The following is a 23,212-nucleotide window of genomic DNA, read 5'->3' on the forward strand; positions in this document are numbered from 1 at the left end:
AGAAATCTTGCCAATCGACCTCAAAATACACAGTTTCAGCCAAGCTAGTCTCAAGCGCACAAGTTGTCAAGGCTGTATCTCCGAAACTACTACTCGGATCAACTTGAAAATTTAGAACAATATTCTAGAGGTATTGTAGAAGTTCATAAGATAATAAAAAATTTCGATTTTTTGAAACGCGTAAACCCATGTAACCCCTTAAGCCCCTAGGTGGCAACTATGAAGACCAGCTTGTCTAAAGTTGACTTTTTACAGAAAATATCGGTCAATGTGTGAGATATATAGTTGAAATTCGGAGAGAATCCTTTTGTGATTATAATAATTTAGTATGTCTAAATGTCATTTTACTTCGCTTAGGGTGACCGCGTATATCGACTAAATGTATTGACTAAAATATTTAAAATCGATTGAGAATGATTTAGTATAATTTTTGCTTCCTTTCTAATCTATTCACGATTTCACGAACAATGTAGTTGAACCCTTTCGCTACACTTTTAATATTGCCAACACCTGAAGCCGGCCCTTTTCTGAAAAAAGTTCGCGAATGTTTTTCTAGAATGAAGTCTATTAATAATTATTTATTGAAATGTACTCGTAGTTATACACCTTTATGAATTAAAAATGCAATCTTAAATATATTTTTATTTATCCTTTCATTTGCAGATTTTCAAGATTTCAACAGGCGTAGAAATCTATCAACGCACAGAAAATAGCTGCTGCTAAACGCATGGTGAGTTGACATAATTCTCAATCTGTCGTATTTGTTTATATGTTTTACATATTTATAGCAAAATATTTCCTCTTAATCTTTAATACACTTGCTTCTTAATATTTTAACCTCCCATCTACTAAAAAACACCTGCATATCTTTTAAATAAATAAAAATTTTATTTTTTCTTCGTTAAAAAATTATTTTTATTTTTCAAACTTCACCATTCTCATTTTATGACTTTTTTTACGGTGAAAGTGCTTCTTCTTTTTTTAAGCGATCTTAAATTAAAAAAATCAAAAAATCAAAAAATCTGTGGCCATTTCAAGTGATTTGATCAAGATATTTCTAATTGAGGCGGTTAAGCTTGAGCATAGACTGAATAAAGACATATCCTTTTGACCTTTCAGCAATTGCTACTTAAAATTTAGGAACACTCAATCAAAAGGATTTAGAAAATCCTAATATATTATGATTTAGCTAATATAGTAGGCTTGTGACTACAATGTTAATATAAGTAATATATATTTGAATTTTGTGAGCTTTTACTAATATTAACAAAAAACAACTTGAAGACTCAATATGAACTAATTTGTATGTTTGCGCTGAGCTTTAATTTCCTGCCATTAACAATAGTTATAAGTAAATTAAATACACTGGCAGCTGTAACTTCTCACTACTCATTCTGCTTCATTTGGTGTTCAGTGACGCATCACTTTCGTTCTATTGGACAATAGGGGTATTATATTCTGTTGAGTACTCAAACGATAAGCACTTTTGCATTCTTTGCTACTTTGATAGTAGTGATATATAATATTTCTTGATGAAAATGCATTTAACTCGTGATTTAGGATCAAGCCTTTACTGCTGTGCTTTAAATATATATACATACATACATATACAATTATTGAAATCGTGCAGTATACCATGCCGTATGAGTAATATTTAAGTGCAACGATTTCTCATAAAATTGCAATAAGATCCTTCTAGTCGCTCTATGCGTACACGTGGGTTAGATTGCCAACAAATGGTACATTTCTACAGTTTTATGCTATCATAAAATGACTAATGGATGACCATTCGCCGAGTTAGGACATAATATTGAGAGAATGGTTGACGTGACTGAAGTTCAGAAAATTGAAACTGAAATCAAGTTTTTTATAACACGAACTTTCATAAAAAGCACCTTAGGGACATATTGCGGATCCGATAAATGAGAATCTTATTTTTTATTTGTATGCAATTGTGCAAAAATTTAGAGAGGTATTTGAGTATAGCCTTTCTCTCGAACAACTGAAAAGTTGCCTCATCAGAAATATGAAGAATATGTTGGGTCAAAAATGGAATTTCTCACTTTAGACGCTTAAAAATCGGTTGGTAGGCACCTCTAAAGATTACCTCCAAGTATGAACTCTTAATATTAATAGGAAGGTTTTCGGCTTTTGAGTTTTCAATTTTTTTCCTTATTTTAGAAACGAAAAATTCGTATAAATTGCAGGTGTCCTGTCCAAGTCTGATAGTGCCAATATTTCGCTTTAATGATCGACAGAACTTTCTGATACTAGGCCTCTAGAATGGAGCTTTCAACTTCAATAAGGATAATCGAACTGTAAGGACCCATGTAGGTGGATACACAGACTCCACCAGCTATCAGATCTTACTCACCCTCGTGTAGAATTCACAAGAGTTATAAGAGTCAGAACTAAGCCTAGTCATACATATAACTGTAATTTCATAAAATATATGAACAAAATATCTCAGTAAATTTTGCTTACTGAGCATCATAGGAACGTAAAAGCACAAATTCCAATGCAATTGACAGCTGTCAAATGAATGCCAGCACATCAGCAGCCAAAGTTGTGATGCGCACATAATAAAGACGCCAACTCGTGGATGTTCACGACATTGACACTGGCGCGAATGACAGTCAAGCGCAGTCATCCACTGGCAACCGAAGCGCACGTGACTATTGTCGCAGACAAAAAAGTGCTCCTTCGGCCGCCATAGTACACGTGACTGTTATAAGCGCACCTCGGCGATACGGAAACTCAACGCCGCAGCGGAAACTTAAGACGAAGCAAAAATATGCAGCAAAGTGTGCACCCTGCAGCGATGCCATACAACTAGTAGCCCTTGAATGCTTTCATTAGAAATGTATTATGTAAATTCATTTACTGCAGCCACCTCAGCTGTTATGCTATATATGTATGTAAGTACATGTTCTTGCCACCCAATGGCAACTTTAATTTAAAGTTTCCTCGCAGTTGCTTCGCCGCCTTGATAAAGTGCCGCAAAAGGACTTATTAAGTATCAGTTGAATGTCAGGGCTGCTTGTTTATTTGTTTATTGTTGTTTTGCTTAGTTTGTAAGCCTATGTTTGTTTGAGCTTGCGTACTTATGTAGTTGACATGCCGTTATTATTACTCTATAACTCGGTTGCTGCTTGTGACATTGTTGCCGTCGCTAACTGTTTCTATAATATTTATGCTTGCGTATACACAACTCAAGCGTCGCGCTGTCATAGACAGTCAAGTACGCAGTTTATGTAATATATATACAAGTATATATATACATATACCAATATGTAGAGTTTTCCACGTACAGTTAGTTAATGCCTGTTTAAAATGTTCCAATGAAATTATGCGACATCACAGTAAATAAAACTAACAACAATATATAAAATAGTTCGAAAAATATACGCCTTAGTGAAAGTTACGACATGATGTCATGTACATAATATATGTATACGTATCTATACCTAAATGCTTTGAAAAACAATTTAAGTGATTACACTTCTTCAGGTAAAAAACAGCCTTCTTTCTACAAATTTTTGTCATATAAAAAATTAAATACTTTATTCGAATTTTTATTGATAAAAACACTATTAACAAAGAAATTCTGAAATATTTGGAAACAAAATTTTAAACTGGGCCATTGCAACGCCATTTCCGGCGACCCCTCGGAAAAAAGATGCGCACTCGTTAGCAGGATAACTCCTCACAGGATCATCTAAAGTGAAAAAATTTTAACTTAGAATTTGGACGATGGGAAAAAAACTGAAAATTTGATTTTTAGCAAACTTTTTCACAAAAAACTTAAAATTTCGCGACATTTTTTTTTCAAATAGTTGTAATCGAAAATAGTATCCCAAAGACCTGTGTAAAATTTCATGAAAATCGATTTAGTAGTTCTCGAGAAATCTTGCGAACCGACTTCAAAAACACAGTTTCGAGAAAAACGCGTTAAAGACGTCGCACTTAGCCTAGCTAGCTTCGAGCGCACAAGTTATCAAGGCTGTATCTCCGAAACTATTATTTGAATCAATTTAAAAATTTAGGACAATATTCTAGAGATGTTGTAGTTATTTAATAAGATAATAGAAAAATCGGTTTTTTGAAACCACCCGTAAACCCATGTAGCCCTTAAGCCTTTTTAGCAGATGATCTGGGATGTGTGTTTTTCTTATTTTTAAATTACTTCTTATGATGGCAAACGATTATGTCAAAATAAAAAGCTTTCGGTGGCAAAACTTGAATACGGAACTGTTTCAACTTACAAAATACCTAATATACCATGTGATCAAATATAACCCAGACTGACTAAAAAATAACTTCATTTAATATCACTTTAGATATAGGCTCCCGAGCCAATACAAAAATAACAACGATTACACAAATTTTCCATAGTTAGAAGTCTAGGCTGGGTTGGCCTTCAGTTTCTTGCAGCGTATTTAGGGTTTTTCGGTTTCTGCTGATGTTGGGTTTAAATGGATCAGGCAGGGTCAATTTTGATTTCATTTGAAAAAGATACTACGTTTCAAAGTATGGACTAATGATGACTCATTAGGACTCTAGAAGTGCTTTAAGAATATTTTATCTGATATGAAAACTCGAAACCACTGACAAAAGAAACGAAATTATTACAAATCGATTGATATTGGGTTTTCTGAAATATGTGTCTAGCACTACATTTCAGTCCCTCCATCAAGTCCTTTCATCAAGACATCCTTATCCATCTATTATGTTCATAAAAATTTAAATGTCCGAAAACATCTGTGTACTCTCTTTCTAAAATAAAAGCGCATTTGCGACAGATTATAATTTCTTCCCCATTTGTTGATCCTCCCATCTCCGAACATTGCATCACTTAGACGCTTCATATTACTTTTTAAGTAGCCATCAAAGACTTTCAGATTTATTGACTAAGTCGTAGTAAATCATATTGTGATGTAATATGGGTCAACATTTAAGATTTCATGTTTTTGAAAGAAAACGAAGTTGTGATAACTTTTTCTTCTGGTTCCATCAAGTTGACAAGGTATAGGATTTTCTAACAGTTTTTTTTAGGTTTAAGTACATTTTTTGGTTTCTAAAACATTATTCGATTAGTATAATAGGGAAGTATAAATATTTCGCTGCTAATTTTCTCGGTTGAAAGCTAAAGCTTTAGTATTTACAAGCCCATAATTTTGCGAAAAATCTGTTAGCACAAGTCTCTAGATTCATTGTCTCACTTAAAAATGTGGCTTCGAAGATCTTAGAATAGTAACTATTTAGTACGAAAAAGCCAAGAAACAGGAAAAATTTTATTCTTTTTCCTTACTCACGGCATTGTCAAATATAAACATTTTTCCTTAACTTCTTAACTCAGAACTTTTTATATTTTAAAGAAATGAATTTTATCTTCTAGATAAATATTAATTTGTCTTAAAATTTCTTTAAAACGTTCTTAACCTAGAAATACAAATTTATCGAGTTACTTCACTTAAGCATAATTTTTCTAAACTAGTTTTCCACACCAATTTCCAACTAACTTTACGTTTTACTCTACAAACCATATGGCCTTATGACAACATTTTCTAATTCACATGCCAGCCGACAGAATTTTAGAGCAAACGGCACTCAATTTCAAATGACAGTAATTTTACCACTTAATTTCGATATTTGCACAAACTTAGTGTGCGAAAAGCACATACTGAAAGGTTGCACATACGCCACCGCAGGCCATCATTCAACATTATTCAAAAATCCTGGCGCCCAGCGCTTATCTTCATCAAAACGAAATTCAACAGCTTGGCTATCGAATTCCTACCAGCAATTGCCAAAATCCCAGAAATATGGGGCTTACATATATGTATGTCTGTAAGTCTGTACACATGCCCATGTACCGAGTGTTCGCAACTTCTCACGCCCTTTGGTGGCCAGTATGTGTGGTTTCCGAAGCGGATTGCCATTGCTCATTTTCGTTTTTAGCATTTTTGCAAAATAATTTCGCCACTCTCCCCACCTTTGTAGCTGCCTTCGTTTGTAGACTTTTTGCAACCACTTTGGCACGTTCAACCTCAATATGCTGGGGCTTACAGGGAGCTTGGCTTGTCAAATCATTCAACCAAGTTGGCTAACCGAGCAGCTGCAGCTGCTACAAATGCTAAGGGAACATGTACACACACGAAACGAACTTGCGTATTTATTTACGAGCATTTAGCCCTGCTTGCGCTTAATCCTTTTTAGGGTTTGAATTGTTAATTAAAATTTTGAATTAATTTACTGTTGCATTTGCTCGCTGAGCATTGAAGTGCTTATGAAATATTTAAAGTTTGCAATTTATATTGCTAATACCCGCTGCTTGTTACAAGAACAACAACAAAAATGTTGAAATTAATTCATATTGCCTTCAGAGCAATGCGGTTTAAGGTCGCAGCACGCCAAATGAGAAAAATATATGTGTTGGTGCTATTCAGCGCCAATTCAGCACATTGTCTTCTATGCATATTTACCATTTTTTGTTGCCACGCTGTAAATTATTACCGTTATTAGTTTTTTTGTGCATTTATGAAGCCATTCAGCGCAGACTTTTAGTTAATTCAGTTAATATAATTTATTACTCATAAACGGAAGCATACACGTTTTTTTGCATAGCGAATTTAATTTAAACGGAAAAGAGAAAATTTTCCATTTGACTTTAAATACTTGTAAATAATATTCAGCAAACAACTGACTTTTTAATTTATGCAAAAAAGGAAATTAGTGTAGTTGTAATTATATTCAGCACCTGTCGATTTTTGGTTTGCATAATATTACATGCATAAATTAAGAACTTTTCGTAAATTTGAAAAATAAGTCAAAAGAACTAATGCTTTGAATACAAAATACCAAAGTTGTCGCCTTCCGATTTATGTAACAGTTCCACGACATTCAGTACAGTGATTTGGAATATGCAATAAGGACATGTAGCAGTATTTGAGCCAAAAATTTCTTACCTGATTTTTCAGAGCTCATTTGGTACACATCGCTGGGTATAAGGGTGTAATTATTCTTCTTTTGATTTTGGCTTATTAAAACACACCATAAACCTACAATACCATTTAGGCATTAAAATCGTTTTTTCTAGGTAAAAAAACCTCATGCAACCCTATTATCTTGGTTAAAAATCAAATAGTTTGATAATAATAGAAAGTTTTGAAAATTTTCTTCACATGTCTTCTTCTTCTTAATTGGCGTAGACACCGCTTACGCGATTATAGCCGAATTAACAACAGCGCGCCAGTCGTTTCTTCTTTTCGCTACGTGGCGCCAATTGGATATTCCAATCGTAGCCAGGTCCTTCTCCACCTGGTCCTTCCAACGGAGTGGAGGTCTTCCTCTTCCTCTGCTTCCCCCGGCGGGTACAGCGTCGAATACTTTCAGAGCTGGAGTGTTTTCGTCCATGACCTAGCCGGCGTAGCCGCTGTCTTTTAATTCGCTAAACTATGTCAATGTCGTCGTATATCTTGTACAGCTCATCGTTCCATCGATTGCTTCTCAATTGCCTACTCAGTCCGAAGTAGCACCTGTTGGCAAGAGTTATCCTGCGTTGGATTTCTAGGCTGACATTGTTGGTGGTGTTTACGCTGGTTCCAAGATAGACGAAATTATCTACGACTTCAAAGTTATGACTGTCAACAGTGACGTGAGTGCCAAGTCGCGAGTACGACGACTGTTTGTTTGATGACAGGAGATATTTCGTCTTGCCCTCGTTCACTGCCAGACCCATTTGTTTTGCTTCCTTGTCCAGTCTGGAGAAAGCAGAACTAACGGCGCGGGTGTTAAGGCCGATGATATCAATATCATCGGCATACGCCAGCAGCTGTACACTCTTATAAAAGAAGGTACCTTCTCTATTAAGCTGTGCAGCTCGAACTATTTTCTCCAGAAGCAGGTTGAAAAAGTCACACGATAGGGAATCGCCTTGTCTGAAACCTCGTTTGGTATCGAACGGCTCGGAGAGGTCCTTCCCGATCCTGACGGAGCTTTTGGTGTTGCTCAACGTCAGCTTACACAGCCGTCTCTCATCCGAGGCTGGTTATAGCTATTCACTGGGGGTGTTTTTTTACGAGGCGGGTTTCAAACCCAGCGCACAACCCTATGTGGGGGATGTTTCGCCTTCTCACTTTAGCTCGCCTTCGAACGGATGTTCTTAGGCTACCCAGAGGATACTTGGTCAAAGACCGGAAGTAGTGAGCTGCTTGAGCCATGTGTAAAAGAATCGTTTCTGACCACTCCCAAGTGAATGGCGATCAGAGAACTTTCCTCACTTGCGTGAACTTCTACACATGAGTCCATCCTCCCACACTTCACATGTCACTAAAGACATAATCTTCCACACTCAACGTTTTGACAAATTGTTTTATCATTCCTAACTTGACGTATCAAATCCTTGAGTTGATTTTGAAAAAATAACTTAGGCTCATATGTTTCACCATTCCTTTCACTTTCACCTATGGATTGTAATAATTTCTGGAATTTGACCTCATCATTATTTCTTATGGCATGCAAACTACTTTTGAGAGCATAGGGAGATTTGCATTGAGTAAAACTAGACATATAGTGCACTATAGATTATGGTATCTCCACGTTTGAATTTCTTATAAACCTTAAAACCTTCCGCATAATTTTCGCAGGGAGTAGGGATTACATGATGTTTGTAGGCACGACAAAAAGGAATATTTTCGACCTTTAGTTCAGCGTTGGAGCTCACTTTTGGTTGAAGCGGTCAGTTAATAAACAAAATATTGTTGAGATGCCGTTACATTCTCAAAAAGTAACTGTTTGGTGTTATCTATAGGCAGAGGGAATCATTGATCCGCATTTCTTCGAAAAGTCGGCCTTAATGTCTCGCCAATGCCATAAAGCCATGATTAATGACTTTTTTGTACCTAAATTGCAGGATGTTAATGTGGATGACCTTTGGTTCCAATCAAATGGCGCTACATATCGTACGAGCCCCCAAAGCAATTAATTTATTGAAGGAAACTTTTGGTGAGCACATTACCACGCGACGTGGTCTTGCGGCTTGGTCTCCAAGACTATTCTTTATGGCGCTTAAATGATAAAAAGTCAATAATCCCATAAATATAAAAAGAATGATCGATTTTTTTCAAACCGCTAAGGTAAAGGAAGTGGGTCCTTGTGAAAATCAATCAATATTATCGGTATAAAGTCATATCCATTTGGGGCCTCGAAATGTTATAGTCAAATTTCAATAATTTTTACATTAAAGATGCCAATAGATGGCCTCCTTACTGTGATCATTTAAGGCATTTTTAAATTTTTCTATGAACGGTATTTAAATGGACTACGAATTTGAACTAAGAGAATGTTGCAGAAATTCTTCGGGGAGTCTACTTTTATCACGAACTCATGTACGCGAGTGAGTATTCAGCGAAGGTCGTGAAGTCATCGAAAACTTGTCTCTTGGGCATTTAAATCAACCACCTCGTCTGTTAATGACTATAGCATCGCTAAAATTAAATAAGCAGTGCTTCAAAAAGTCATGTTGACATAAGAAAGATATTAGAGAATCTCAATATCTTTATGGAAAGACTCAATACATTTCATTTATTCTATTTCTACACACGTACTTTAAGACCTCATTTGTTTTAGAAAACCTACGTGGAGTAAAGTTTGTAAAAGAAGTGCTTGATAACGTAGTTCGAGCGCTAGATTCATCAAGCAACATTAACAGGTCAATTAAAAGAAAGGGTATAGATTTGAGATCTGTGAAAACGTTAGTTTGTGAATCTATTATATAGTATATATAGTTGTTCAATTCACAACCTATCGTAAAGCATCGTTGAAAAAACATCGTAAAATTATAAATTTTTACAATTGTTTTTTTATAATTTTACGATTTTTGCGTCGATATGTGACATGGATGAAACAAGTCCACCATTTTGAGTGATCAAGTTCTTTGAGAATAGGTACTGTGAAGATATCAACCGAACCTTATATCATTTCGGTCATATTTGTGTAAAAGAAAACTGTGAGTAACCATATGTGTGCTCGCGCGAGCTATTTCTGTTGACCAAAAACATCGATGCTCACAGAGTATAAATTTTTGTCGAATAAAGAGGTGATTGCAGAAACTGAGATCTTATTTGAAACAAACAACAAAAATGGTATCGAAAATTTGAAGGGCCACTATAATTAGTGTGTCACCCTTGAAGGGAACTGAATAAAATTAATGAATTTTGCCAAAAAAAATTGTTTTACCAAGGTTGACCAAGGATTTTTCTATTGACCTGTTAGAACGATAAAGAGCCAAATTTGAAGGGGATAATAAAGATTTGCATTAAAATATGTGAAAATATTTTCTTTTATTTTTGTTTCTTTTTGCAGTGTGGGTCAAATTTGAGATGGTATTTTCAGGTATTACATGCAACCGTTAGATGAGTAAAGTATGCAAAATGTTGCGAGAGTACAAAAGTAATGGAAACGCCTTGTATTTATTTGTTTTATACAATATTTTATTGAAAATTGCGAAATGAAGCTCAAAATATTTTAATTGCAAAATTCAAGTATGTAAATATTAAAAGTGTCAAAATATATATATCTATATATGCTAATTGCATATGTGTTCCTTCACAGCATTATTTATATTAATTTCCTTTCCCCCAATTGAAAAGAATTTTATGCTCGTAACATGCACACGTATGCCTTATTCCACACAACGGAAAGTTTATCAGCACAAAGGCACGATTTTTCGTTTCTCAGTATCCTTTTGTTAGTTATTTATTTTAATTCAATTATGCGAAATTCTTTCCTCCACTGTCGTCGTTGGCATTCAGGGAGACGAAAGAAGAACAAATCAAAATTTGCATGTTTGGTGCGGCCGACAGCACAACTTGTGTGCTTATTTTTTCCATTGTTAGTCAATGGTACACTCTTACCCAAGTATTTGTGTGTTTATGTGCAATTTTGAGCTTGCACTTCCTTCCGCCAGCAACTGTTGCCTACTGGCTGTTGACTGCTTGGTAATATTTCGTGTTGCTTGTCATAAATAAAATATTGTATCTAACAACTTGCCACCGAATGGATGCTCGCATGTGTTTATGGCCAAGAAACAAGCAAGCAAACAGGCGAATACGTAAACAAATGTACGGCGTTGTAGACCATTACTATTGAGGCACATACTACCAAATTACTTGGTGCTTGGTTGTTGTTGTTTTATGGTGCTGTGCTACAAATTCTTCTCTCCTGGCTTTTCTTATACTTATAAATCCCTAACAAGGCGTCCCTAGTGTGTCTATATTTGCTTTTAAATTGATTTATATGCATATGAATGAATATTTGCACTCGGTTATGTCCTGGGTAAACACATATACATATGTATTTGTGTGATTGGTGTTGTGTCATAAAGCCTCGGCATTGCATAAAATATGTAGAAATATTGCTGAATGCAGCCAACAGCTGAATCTTTCTGTGCACCGGTGAAAAGCAGCAAAGTAGATAAAAATTTCTCTTGGCACAATTTTTCAAATACGAAAACAAACGTACATACACATGTGCTTAGGTATATCCGCTTGTGGCTATATGGATCTGTGGGGCATTGTAACAGTGCATGCAAAATTTTACTTATTTTTCCCTGTTTATTGTGAAATACGTTCAACTGACACACCTACCCGCCCACCTACATGCCCATATCTGCTTGCAGGCATTCCAGCCAAGCACAAATTGCAAAAATGAAGTGAACTTCAAACATTCGTGACCACAAACAGAAATAGTGCATGGACATTAGTTATTCGAAAGCTCTATGATGGATACTTAAGGATGACGATGATTGAGTGAAATGTGTTTAGGATAAAATTTATAAAGTTGCCAACTTGTAGATAAAAATGGGTACGAGTGTTTACGCAAATCTAAGGATGAACAGTCAAATTTGAAATTTCAAGTTACGCTGTGCTTCAAATTAGTACAAGCATTGATGATAGTAGTAGAGTAGTTTTTTATAAAAAAAAATCAGAATTTCCATCTCCGCTCGGTTCAGCTAAAGTGATGTTGGTTGGTTTTTTCCAAGAGTAGGTTAAAGAAGTCGCACAATAGGAAGTCACCTTGTCTGAAACCTCATTTGGTATAAAGGAGTGTTTGGTATTGTTCGCCGTCAGCTTACATAGCTGTATTAGTTTTGCAGGGACACCAAATTCTGACATCGTGGCATAAAGGCAACTCCTTTTAGTTCCGTCATAAGCAGTTTTGAAATCGACAAAGAAGTAGTGTGTGTCGATCCTTTTTTCACGGTTCTTTTCCAATGGGCAGTTGTTGATTTCCAGGCTTAAACCCATACTGATAAGGTCCAATCGGTTTGTTGCGGTGGGATAACCCACTGTAGTTGGCACAGATTGTGGGGTCTCTTTTTTTATGGGCTAGGCAGAACATACTTAAATTCCAATTGTCGCGCATGCTTTCGTCCGAAAATATTCTATAAAGAAGCTGATGCATGCTCCTTATCGGTTACGTCCGCTCCATATGCATCGATTGGGGAATCGGGTTCACTAGCCCCCGATGTTATGCTTTCACTGCCATTCAGCAGATTGGAGAAGTTTTCCTTAAATAATTTCAGTATGCTCTGGGCATCAGCCACTAGATCACCTCTGGGGTGTCTGCAAATGCGTCTCGATTCCCTCTTGAACTCTCTATCCCATTCAGCACGTGTTGTGTTCGATTGTAATTGAAATGCCGTCCCACAGTTCACTTACATATATCGAGTTGCTGATGAGTGCTCTAAGAGAGCAGGAGTACAAGCCGATTAGAAAATCGTTCCGTTGTCTGTTGTGATTGCAGCTTCTCGACATCGAACTTTCCTTGTGTTTGTTGACGTGCGTTTTTTGCTACACAGAGGTGGCTGCGTTTCTTGGCTGCAACAAGATAGTGATCTGAGTCAATGTTAGGACTTCGGAGCGTACGCATGTCTAAAGCACTGAAGACGTGTCTTCCGTCTATCACAACATGATGAAGTTGGTTGGTGGCTTTTCGATCTGGAGACAGCCAGGTAGCTTGATGATTTTTCCTATGCTGGAATCTAGTACTACAGATAGCCATATATCCAATTACTTGATAACATTTTTGTTAAATAAGTTTTGTAGGAAATTGAATGATAAAAACTAATTTTAAATTGCAAAGCTAATGATCTTATAGGAAATGTTTTGTTGTACAAAAATGGTCTTCTATCATTTTTCGATTAAGTTAAGCGTTTTTAAGTAATTGGAAGCCAGTTATGAAGTTGTTTTTATCTGACAATAAGAAAAAAATTAACTAAGAGATAGACAGTATGGTATAAGAACTTGAACTATTTGAGCTGCTTTAATAAGAATTGAGAGTGAAGCGGATCTGAAAGTTGATAAAGGAGATAAGTCTATATACAAAAAAAAAGGAAGTTTGAAATTTATCTATTTGTTTTGCGAAGAAGTTATCCTACGAGCTTGTGTCCAAAGGTTATAAGAAGCTTTGCATAAAATGTACGAGTCGTTTGGAAAATTTTTAAGACTTGTAAGACTTTCATTTGTGAATTTGTTCACAATTTATTGAAAAATTCTAACCTACCATTTGCCATAATTCAAGCCTTGGTTCCAATCATTCGAACATCTTTTGTGTGCTCTACAGCGCTCTTAATCCAACATATTGGTACACATTATATGGTAGTTATCTGTATATATGCGACTACAAGCAAATATTGACTAAGTTTATTTGCATATTTGCAGGCGTCGCAGTTTCCAATTGCTTCGCATGAAGCAATTTCTTTATTATATTTACTCGAACACATGCGCACACATACATATATATATACGTGATTATATTTTTTGCGTTTTAATGCCTCGTTATGTGGTGTAATTTGTGTATTCACTTATTTGCAAATACTGTTATATTTTTGCGGAGGTTTTACGCGCTGCTTTTCGCGTGACAAATTGATTTAAAAAACATGGTTGAGGATTCAAAGTTTGCACAGCAGAACATTGAGAGGTATGTGTGTTTTGTAAATATGTGTAGGTGTATTAGTATAGAAATATGTGCGTACATACTTTATGTGCATACATATGTATGTTTGTGACTTCAACTGAAACTGAATCACTTCGTGAGTAAGGAAATTGGAACAGCAAAAGCTATCAGACAGCCTTGAGATCATCTTTTACAGTATTTTTTCGTCTGAGAAACAGATTTACGGACAACATTTCGTGCACTAACAAGAGCTTGTCGTTTTATGACCTGAACTACTCTATATAAAAGGCTTTGGGTTTATGAATATGATTTTAAAATCGCCCAACACCCGAAAAAATAAGGTTTTTTCAGTCCGGGTCAAATTTGATCAGATGGTATTCTTTTATATAATGGCCAAATTTTTTTACGTAATATAAGTTTTCGTACTATATCTAAAGAGTTTATTTAATTTAGTGAAAAATACACTCATTGTGTGACTTGCACACCCGAATTCTCTATTCATTATTTGGTATAAGTTTTTCCTTTCGATATAATAAATAATCAATCTCAATAAACTTTAATCTCTTCAACTTCCAAGTTCGCACTCTGCGGGCTGTTTAACTAGACTTTTCACTCTTGTTTATATGTTTTGGAAACTTTTGCCAAACTTTTCACGTTCTAAAATATGTGCCGCTATTTGCTCCCGAAATTTATCTGACCTTCGCTAACTGCTGTAGCTTATAGTACATATGTACATATGTATATTTGAAAGGTAAATAGTGTGAAGAAGACAAATGTGCATGACAAATGCTTGCGGGCTCACTTAAAGTCAGATTTTAACAACAAAACTTGTGGAACTGTCTATTAAACTGTAAAAAAACAATAAATTAAAAAGAAAATGTATTAGGAAATTTAAACAAAAATTTTATGTATTTGAAATATAATAATAAAAACAAACAATAAATATAAGAAATCAAGAAGAAAATAAAAAATGTTGTTAAACAATTAATTATTTTTATTGAAATTTTTTTTAAATTTAATTTATTAGTTTAGGTCCTAACTCATATTTTTGAATACAATATACATTTCCTTTTCTTTTGACGCCTTAGTTCTTAGTATTTTTCCTTGGGACGAAGGCCTAAGCAGCCAGTTTCCCTTTGTTTTCCTAGTATGTCTGTAAATTTATTGACAGGTCATATTAAAATAAATATATAAGCAATATTTTTCCTTTCATATTTCATAAATCTTTCTGAAAATTATTTATTGTAAATAAAAAATTAAAATTGTAAAAAATTTAATGCCCCGGGTGAGGCTCGAACTCACGACCTTAAGATTATGAGACTTACGCGCTGCCTACTGCGCCACCGAGGCTATATGGGCAGGGTCGGCCAAATAGCTTTTTACATTGTACCATAGAGCACAAGCATTCTAACTATTGATATAAAATCAAATGTTTAATTATTTATTAAAATATAATTATATATATTATTAATTAATATTAACTTTGTTAATACTTGGGCTGCACTAAAAAATATGATTTCTGGTTAATATGTCAAAGTATATAATATACGAACATATAGTACATACATAATATTTATATATTATTATACATTAAATGTATATGTATGTGCGCTTCAATGTTGTTTAAGTTAATGCAGTGAGCATTAGAACACATGCTTGTGCTTAATATCCATACGCATATAGAATAGATATCGTGTGATAGATAACGCTGCCAAAGGTTTCACAAATATTTGTAGTTATAATTACAATTTAATTATTTGTCCACGATCATATTTTTTCGCGTTTTATCAAAAGAATATTAAATCAACAAAGGCTTCACATTTTTGCAGTACACGATGTGCATACATATGTATGTATGTATGTGAACTGAACAGATGTCCGTAAGAATGCTTATATATTTTAAATTAATTAATCTTCTTTCGAAAATTTTCGCAAATATTCGAAATTACGGATTCGAATTTAGCACGAATATTCATTAAAAAGAGGCAATTTGAGGGAATTCTTCAAGGCCCATCAAAGATACCTATAATAATCCTCAAACACCAGAATCAGAGAAGTGTTAAAATTCCCTCCATTATACCGACTTATTAAATTTGAACTCACGAATACCGAATCATCGCCTTTTTTTCCTCTATTTGTACAACTTTTAGTTCATATGTATGTAAGTTCTATCTCCATACTATATGTCAATTAATGTGTGTTTGGCAGCGTTTGCTTGCGACACCAAAAGTTTTTCTGGCAAAAAAAAATCGCTTTTTTGAAACCCGTAAACCCATGTAACCCCTTAATGATGATTACATCGAAAAAAATAAAGAATCTGTGCTTAAAAAAATAAACTTCTTGGCATTAGAGATATAGCAGATGATCTCAAAATTTTATATAGATCAACTCAAAACATTTTTGGTAATGTTTTGGGTTTGAAGCCTGTCAATGCTAGGCTCGTTCCAACAGACCTGCATCTTTTGTAAAACGATGCCGAATAGGTATCGCCAAAAAATGTAATTACTGTATTGTCAAAAATGTATAAAAAATAAAAAACTTAAAAGTGTTCCAGCATTTTGCCATTCTATCCCTATATTCGTTGATTCTGAATTATCGATGCTGCTTGTTCGTATCGCTGCTTTCTAAAGTTTAGCGCATCACATGCAACTAAACATTTTCGTAACGGTTTGGTATATACATACATACTAGATGCATACCAGTACCTACACATGTACATATGTATGTCCAAAAATATTTTTGAACACAAAAATATCGCTGCAGCATCAGCTCTGCAACAAAGTTTGTTTTTACAAATTCCCAGAAGTAAAGCTCTTCAAAGCAGGGCACCATCCAGTGCTTACAGTATATTAGCCTGTACAAATGTATAGGACATGTTAAGCAAGAAAATGTTTGTACAGTGAAAGTGTAAACAAGTGCACAAAATGAAGTGAACATGCTGAGTTCTCAAAAGCGAAACCAAAAAAAACTATAGTATGTAAAAAAGGATAAAAATTTCAATAGTGAATAGAATTCAACGGTTTGGAGATATTTTTATATGAAATAGGACGTTATATATGCATGGAAAAATAAACTTCAACATTTTTAACTAAACCGATGTTCGAATTTTTTCTGGAAAAAAATCTTTTGAAAGGCTTCATATATCGGCGAGCCAGTTAAAAAATTTTTAGCGATATTCTCTTTACACTAGGTGTCGATTGGTATATTATCTCAGTGAGTATTCCTATTAAGAGTTAAATTGACCTGACCGGTCGATAATTTTAAGATAATTTTCTGTGAAAGAAAAAACCGAAAAATCAATAAACCATTTCGTGATTGTAAAAAAAATGTGTAAAGTTCTCAAATTTTATTTTACTTAGATACTGAACTTTTCCATCCAACTGGTCAGGTTTTTGGGGGGTTACATGGAGAAAGAAAACCTTTTTTCAACATTTTTTTAATATAAAAAATAAAACAGACCATTTTTATTGACAAACATATGAATTTTTTGAAACAAATATTTTAAACTCGGCCATTGCGACACCATTGGCGGTGACTCTCGGTAAAAAGATGCGCCCGCATTGGCAAGATAACTCTTTACAGGATTATCTACGTAAATACGTGTTTTAGTTAAAACCTTAACTTAGAACTTGGACGAAGGAGAAAAGACTGAAAATTGAATTTTTGGCAGACATTTTACAAAACATTGAAAACTTCGCGCCTTTTTTTTCAAGAATTGTAATCGAAAAAAAAATTCTTCACCCAAATCTTTAAAAATTGTATCTCAAAGACCTGCGTAAAATTTCATGAAGACTTCAAGAACACAGTTTCGAGAAAAACGAGTTAAAAGACGGTGCACTTAGCCTAGCTAGCCTCGAGTCCACATGTTCTTAAGGCTGTATCTCTGAAACTATTAATCAGATCAACTTGAAAATATAGGACAATATTCTAGAGGTTTTGCAGAATTTAATAAGATAAAATCTATTTTTGAAACCCGTAAACCCATGTAACCCCTTGAGTATAAGCCATTCACTTACAAACATTAACTTGACATCCAAACAATGTCTTCGACAAACAAAACATAATAAACTATTAATATTCTTTCCTTCTTCAGTGCCATAATCAAATTTCACTAGATAGTTGGACAGATTCGACGTCTTATTCAATTCGCAATAGATGCTGGTCTAGCATTGACATGCTGTTACCCAAAACATTAAGAGAAAAAATTTTATCGATTCGGTTTTCGTGTGCTGTTTAAATGGCCTAGTCCCGATCTAGATCAGATGGTACATAAATGTATTTATTTTGACGGTGGTTTTTCCAGTTATCCCTCAAGAGAGTTATATATGTATCTCTCAATACCCTTTTCGAACTAACAAATACAGTTGAACTTCCCTAACTCGAATCACCATAATCCAGAAAAATCTTGGAGTTAGAGAGACTTCGAGTTATGGAAGGAAATTTGTATGAAATTTTACTTCTATTGCCAATTCAAGAGTTCGAGTTATGGAGAACTTCGAGTTATAGAAGTTCAAGTTATGGAAGCTTAACTGTATTATAATTTAATAAAATTATTAATTAATGAAATTATTAGTTATTAATTAATTCAATATTTACGTTCATATTTATAATAATGTTCCTAATTTTTTATTCAGAATTCAACCATTTCTTAAAATTATTTCCATGCTAATTTTAGTTTTGCTGCCCGATTTATCCCATTTTTATTTTGTGCTCTTTTTTTATTTTCATTCTTAAGCACACACTCTTCGCTGCATTACCATGTCTTCAAGGTGTGGAAATGTTGTAACTTTCTGCTTTATGTGAGCATACTTTATATTTATTCGCTGCAATCTGTAAGTGGGGGGCTTTTATTTTTAGCCCTTAATAAGCACTCCCCTCACACTCTCGCTATCCCCCTCGCTGTGTGTTTGCTCTTGTATGCACACACCTTATTAGCAGGGGCAATTAAGAAATGAAAACAATGAAGCAACATGTGAAACCGTTACACATAAATAAGCCAAAAAACAAAGCACACACTTAGCCATCATTTTGCAATATGTGCAGGGAAAATTTCCATGTTTTTCTTGTTAGCCCTCGCTTTTGTTGTACTCTCGCAACAATGTTGCTAAGGAGAGTATTATAGTTTTGTTCACATAACGGTTGTTTGTAAGTGCTAAAACTAAAAGAGTCAGATATAATATATGCCAAAGTGATCAGGGTTGACCAGCGGTACGTGTTCATAAGAAGTGCGAAGATGGGCAAAATCGGCCCATTGTCACGCCCACAAAATGGCGGAAACCGAAAACCTATAAAATGTCATAACTAAGCCAAAAATGAAGATATTAACAGCGGCGTGTTGAAGTGCCAACTGAGTGTACTGTAGCACTAATGCATTTGGTTGGAGAAATAAACAAAAAATATTTGATTGCATCTGGCAATCAGTTTGTTTTGCTTTATCTCCTTATTTATGATGGGCTGCCCGCAGTTTGCTGTCTATTTTGGATAAAACCCGCGGTGCACCCTTCGCATTGCAGCTCGTTAAAATTTCGCCTTTGCTCTTAAAGTGCTGTTTATATGATAATGTTTGTAGTTTTTTTTTGGTTTTTCCCTTGGAAATTTTTCAAAATCAATATTAGCAATACGCTTATGGTATGCGTTTGTAAAACATGATCGATATGCGATATTCATTAGAAGTACATGTTACATATATGTACATACATATCAACTTTTCTATACAATATTTCGATAGATTATACCTTTTCAAATCACATACCGCAACTTTAAATGAATTTTTCAAATATTATTATCATAAAATCTATGCTCTTCCCCAATTCAAACTGGTGTCTTATTAGCTTAGTCGCTATCTTTTTGCTGCATATTTCTAATATTATTTACTCTCATCGATCAAATTTTAGTCCAATGCGCATATTTGCTGTTTATTTTCGTTTTTGTGCTTTAAATTTATAATATCATTGAAAGTTAACATATTTACTAAACTTTTTTTTCAACCGATTTGAAAGGGAAGCCTTAATTTTCATAAAAATCATTATTTGAAGCTGCTAGAGTTGAATTTTTTGTATATTTTTTAGCTCAGAGCAGAAATAGGGTTAGGACGGGGTTGTTATGATTTTTTTCATAATATAATATATTGAAATTTTCGGAATATTTTATAAATATGTTAAAGCTATGATATACTATACAATTATATACAATCTTTGAAAAATTTCTTCGAAAACCACCAAGGATAATAGAAATCGTATTGCAGGAGAAAATTTAAACAAAAATTTTTAATTTAATCTTTCACAAAGATCAATATATATATATATATATATTATAAAGATATATCGTCTCCTAAAATGCAAAATAACTTTTCTCATAAGTTTACTGGCGAAGGAAAAACGACATAATATAATCCACTCTTATTCAAACAAAATTTGAGTTTTGGTTATAAAATGGTTATATATTGGTTATATCTGATAGCGAAAGCTGAAAATTTTATGCTAGTGAATCGTAAGTAATAAAAAACTCAATTTTGATTCTTTTGACGATTCGTTGTTTTGCATTTTAGGTGACGAAATAGATATATCATATATTTAAAAATTCAAGCTAGTTTGTAATCAAGTTCAAAAAACGTTGAAAATAGTACCTAAAGGGATTGAAGTAAAGCTGTTCACTTTATTGGTTGTTTCAGAATTTTGAGAAGAGATTTATCGATAGTTTTACTAACACATTTCAAAAAAAAAATAATAATTTTTTTCAAATATATAACCTATTCCTCCCTAATTTGGATACTGATTTAAAAGAAAAGCTAATTTTGCTTCTGTTTTGTATATTTAATATAAAAATCAGTTATAACTGTTTGGGAGGACAAAGCAAGAATTTGTGAAACAACGTGAAGAAAGCATTTCAAAAAGAAGTGATTGGGGTACCGAAAAATAATAGAGGCCGTTTCTCCAGACATTAAAATTTGAATTACCACATCTGAGGACTCCAGAGCAAAAGGAAGAAAGACAAAAAAGTATAGTGTTATGGACGCGACCAAAAGCAATTAGACGATAAAGCTAATCAAGAAGAAGAAGAACCACGCTTTTAGTTATGCACTTCTCGCACTATTTCGGTTACATTTTACAGATTTTAGATTCTGTATAAAACAGGCACCGACTTCATCATGACGTTAAAACTGAAAAATTATCTCCGATGAAATTTCGAATATTGCTTCGAACATTTGGAGGTTATGAGAATGCTTCGAACATTTTTTTATGATAAAATATCAATATCCAAAAGTAGATTCTACAAATATGGTTTCGAACATATCTTTATTGATTTTCAACGATATTTGATTTATATTTTGAAAAACGTGCTTATTGGCTAAATACTAAAATAGATTAGGTTAAGTTAAAAGGCTGTGAAGCCATAGAAAAAAACTCTTGTGTTCGAACTTATAAATTCTCAAAACGCTTAGTAGCCAATAGAAATTTGCACAGGCGTTTAATTTCCACACCCGTCATTTCGGTGAGATTTCTTAAGGTATGCGCTTCCAAGTGTTTAAGTCTTGATCTCCCACAATCGCGGGACATTCAAGAAGGAAGTGTTGAGTTGTTTCCACCTCATCAGATGGACTCTGGTAAGATTTCCAACCTTACATCATGGTCGCCAATAGGGCATTGGCCTGTTAAAAGCGAGGTGATAGCGAGGTTAGGCATTCCTTGACCAATCCTGGCCGCACTGTTAATGAGTTCAAGGCTAGTATCGCCGCTTCTCTGGAGACTGCACTCCGGAGAGCCGTAAATCTACTGCAACCTTAATGTCTGCAGACTCGGCTTGGAAGGTGCTAATATAGTTTCGAAAAAAATGAGTAAGCTTGGCTAAGAATTAATTGTGGACATGAAGAAAATCGCCAATGGCGGAGTTTTTAATAAATTCTCTACAAGAATGCGCGAAGTGTACAAATATATCCTATCCTAATTTGTATTGGAAAAAATTTGTGATTTTTTTTTAAATAATTTTTTTTTTTCTGTTAAACTAGTATTTTCCCCTCAGCAATATTTATATATAAAAACTTTAACCTTTAAATCATTTATTTCTTTGATTTGATTTCGTGTAAGCCACGCCATGATTGGAATTAATAAGTTGTCAGAAACTCATCAAACTCAACAAAAGGTCACTCATACGCATCGTCAACCCGTATCACTTGAAATGCGCACAAACCCAAGCATGACAATAAAGACATATATATTTAGGTATTTTCATGCGAATTCAATCGCCTTTAAACACAAAACGTCACTTACCTTTATTGCCAACGATTTAAGCCAACAAATGAAATTCCCTTGAACCGTAAAAAGTGGGAGGACCCAAAGCGGGGATGCGTTTTTGTCGTTATTATAACTTTTTGGTAACTTAATATATGAATATATGTAGACACCACATAAATACACACACAAACACACTTGGAAACTTGCACTTACAATATGATTTTCACTAATAACTCACGCCACCGCCAGACAAACTAAGCAAACAAGTTGAGGATCGAAACTACCGAAATGACTTTAAGTGCGTCGAGGGTGAAAAGTTGGCTTTATTATGTGAACGTGGTATAGAATGGTGTCTGCTTGCTGTTTTCTTTGCTGCAGTTCTTGTAGATTTCGTTGTTGTTGTTGCTGCTGCGTGAAATTTTGTTTTGACAAGTAATCGGATTAATCCATAAAGCAAGGCAAAAAGTCGACGCTGCTTTGGTCGCGTAATAAATATGTTGCTACTTTTACTTGAACTTAATCCTTAGTGCTGGCTAAACACACTTAAACACACAAGCACAAGTGCACGTTGACTTCGTGAAGCTTTACTTTCCATTAGTTGCTTGAACAAAGTGTGTAAAATGCAACAACTAAACTACGGTTTGATAGCGTAGGAAACGCTTCAATTTAATAAATGAAGGATTTGAGTGAAATCAAAGGTAATTACCGTTAGCAGCGCTATAACTCAATTAATATAATTTCTGAAATATTTTTTTTTTGGTTTTTTTTGTTTTGTAGTTTTCTTTAAAATTATTGCGCACAAAAAAATATTTTAAACTTTAAATTAACGTTTGTTGGAACATTTTATAAAAAAATTAAATTTTATTTAAAAGCAGGGACACTTTAACAAAATCACATTTGCAAATAGTTACCACTTTCTTTATTAATTTAATTTTTTTTCCAAAAAAAAATTTTTGACAAACCAAAAAGAATATTATTTTCTTTGTGTTTTTTTATTTTTTTCCAAGCACTTCAAAAAAAAA

General features: G+C 34.2%; 1 protein-coding gene and 1 non-coding gene across 2 annotated transcripts in view; both read right to left on the bottom strand.

Moving 5' to 3' along the window:
* The window catches only part of LOC126759572 (uncharacterized), a 231,052-nt gene extending 208,811 nt beyond the window's left edge, over nucleotides 1–22,241 (bottom strand). Inside the window, exon 1 of the mRNA XM_050474449.1 lies at nucleotides 22,227–22,241. The gene's annotated coding sequence lies outside the window, so the exon portion shown is untranslated. The remainder of the gene's footprint in view (nucleotides 1–22,226) is intronic.
* On the bottom strand, nucleotides 15,237–15,309 carry Trnam-cau (transfer RNA methionine (anticodon CAU)). The gene has a single exon. It is a non-coding gene; the product is annotated as a tRNA-Met (tRNA).
* Nucleotides 22,242–23,212: the final 971 nt, after the last annotated feature.

The sequence above is a fragment of the Bactrocera neohumeralis genome, chromosome 5 (genome assembly GCF_024586455.1).
Source record: "Bactrocera neohumeralis isolate Rockhampton chromosome 5, APGP_CSIRO_Bneo_wtdbg2-racon-allhic-juicebox.fasta_v2, whole genome shotgun sequence".
Classification (NCBI taxonomy): domain Eukaryota; kingdom Metazoa; phylum Arthropoda; class Insecta; order Diptera; family Tephritidae; genus Bactrocera; species Bactrocera neohumeralis.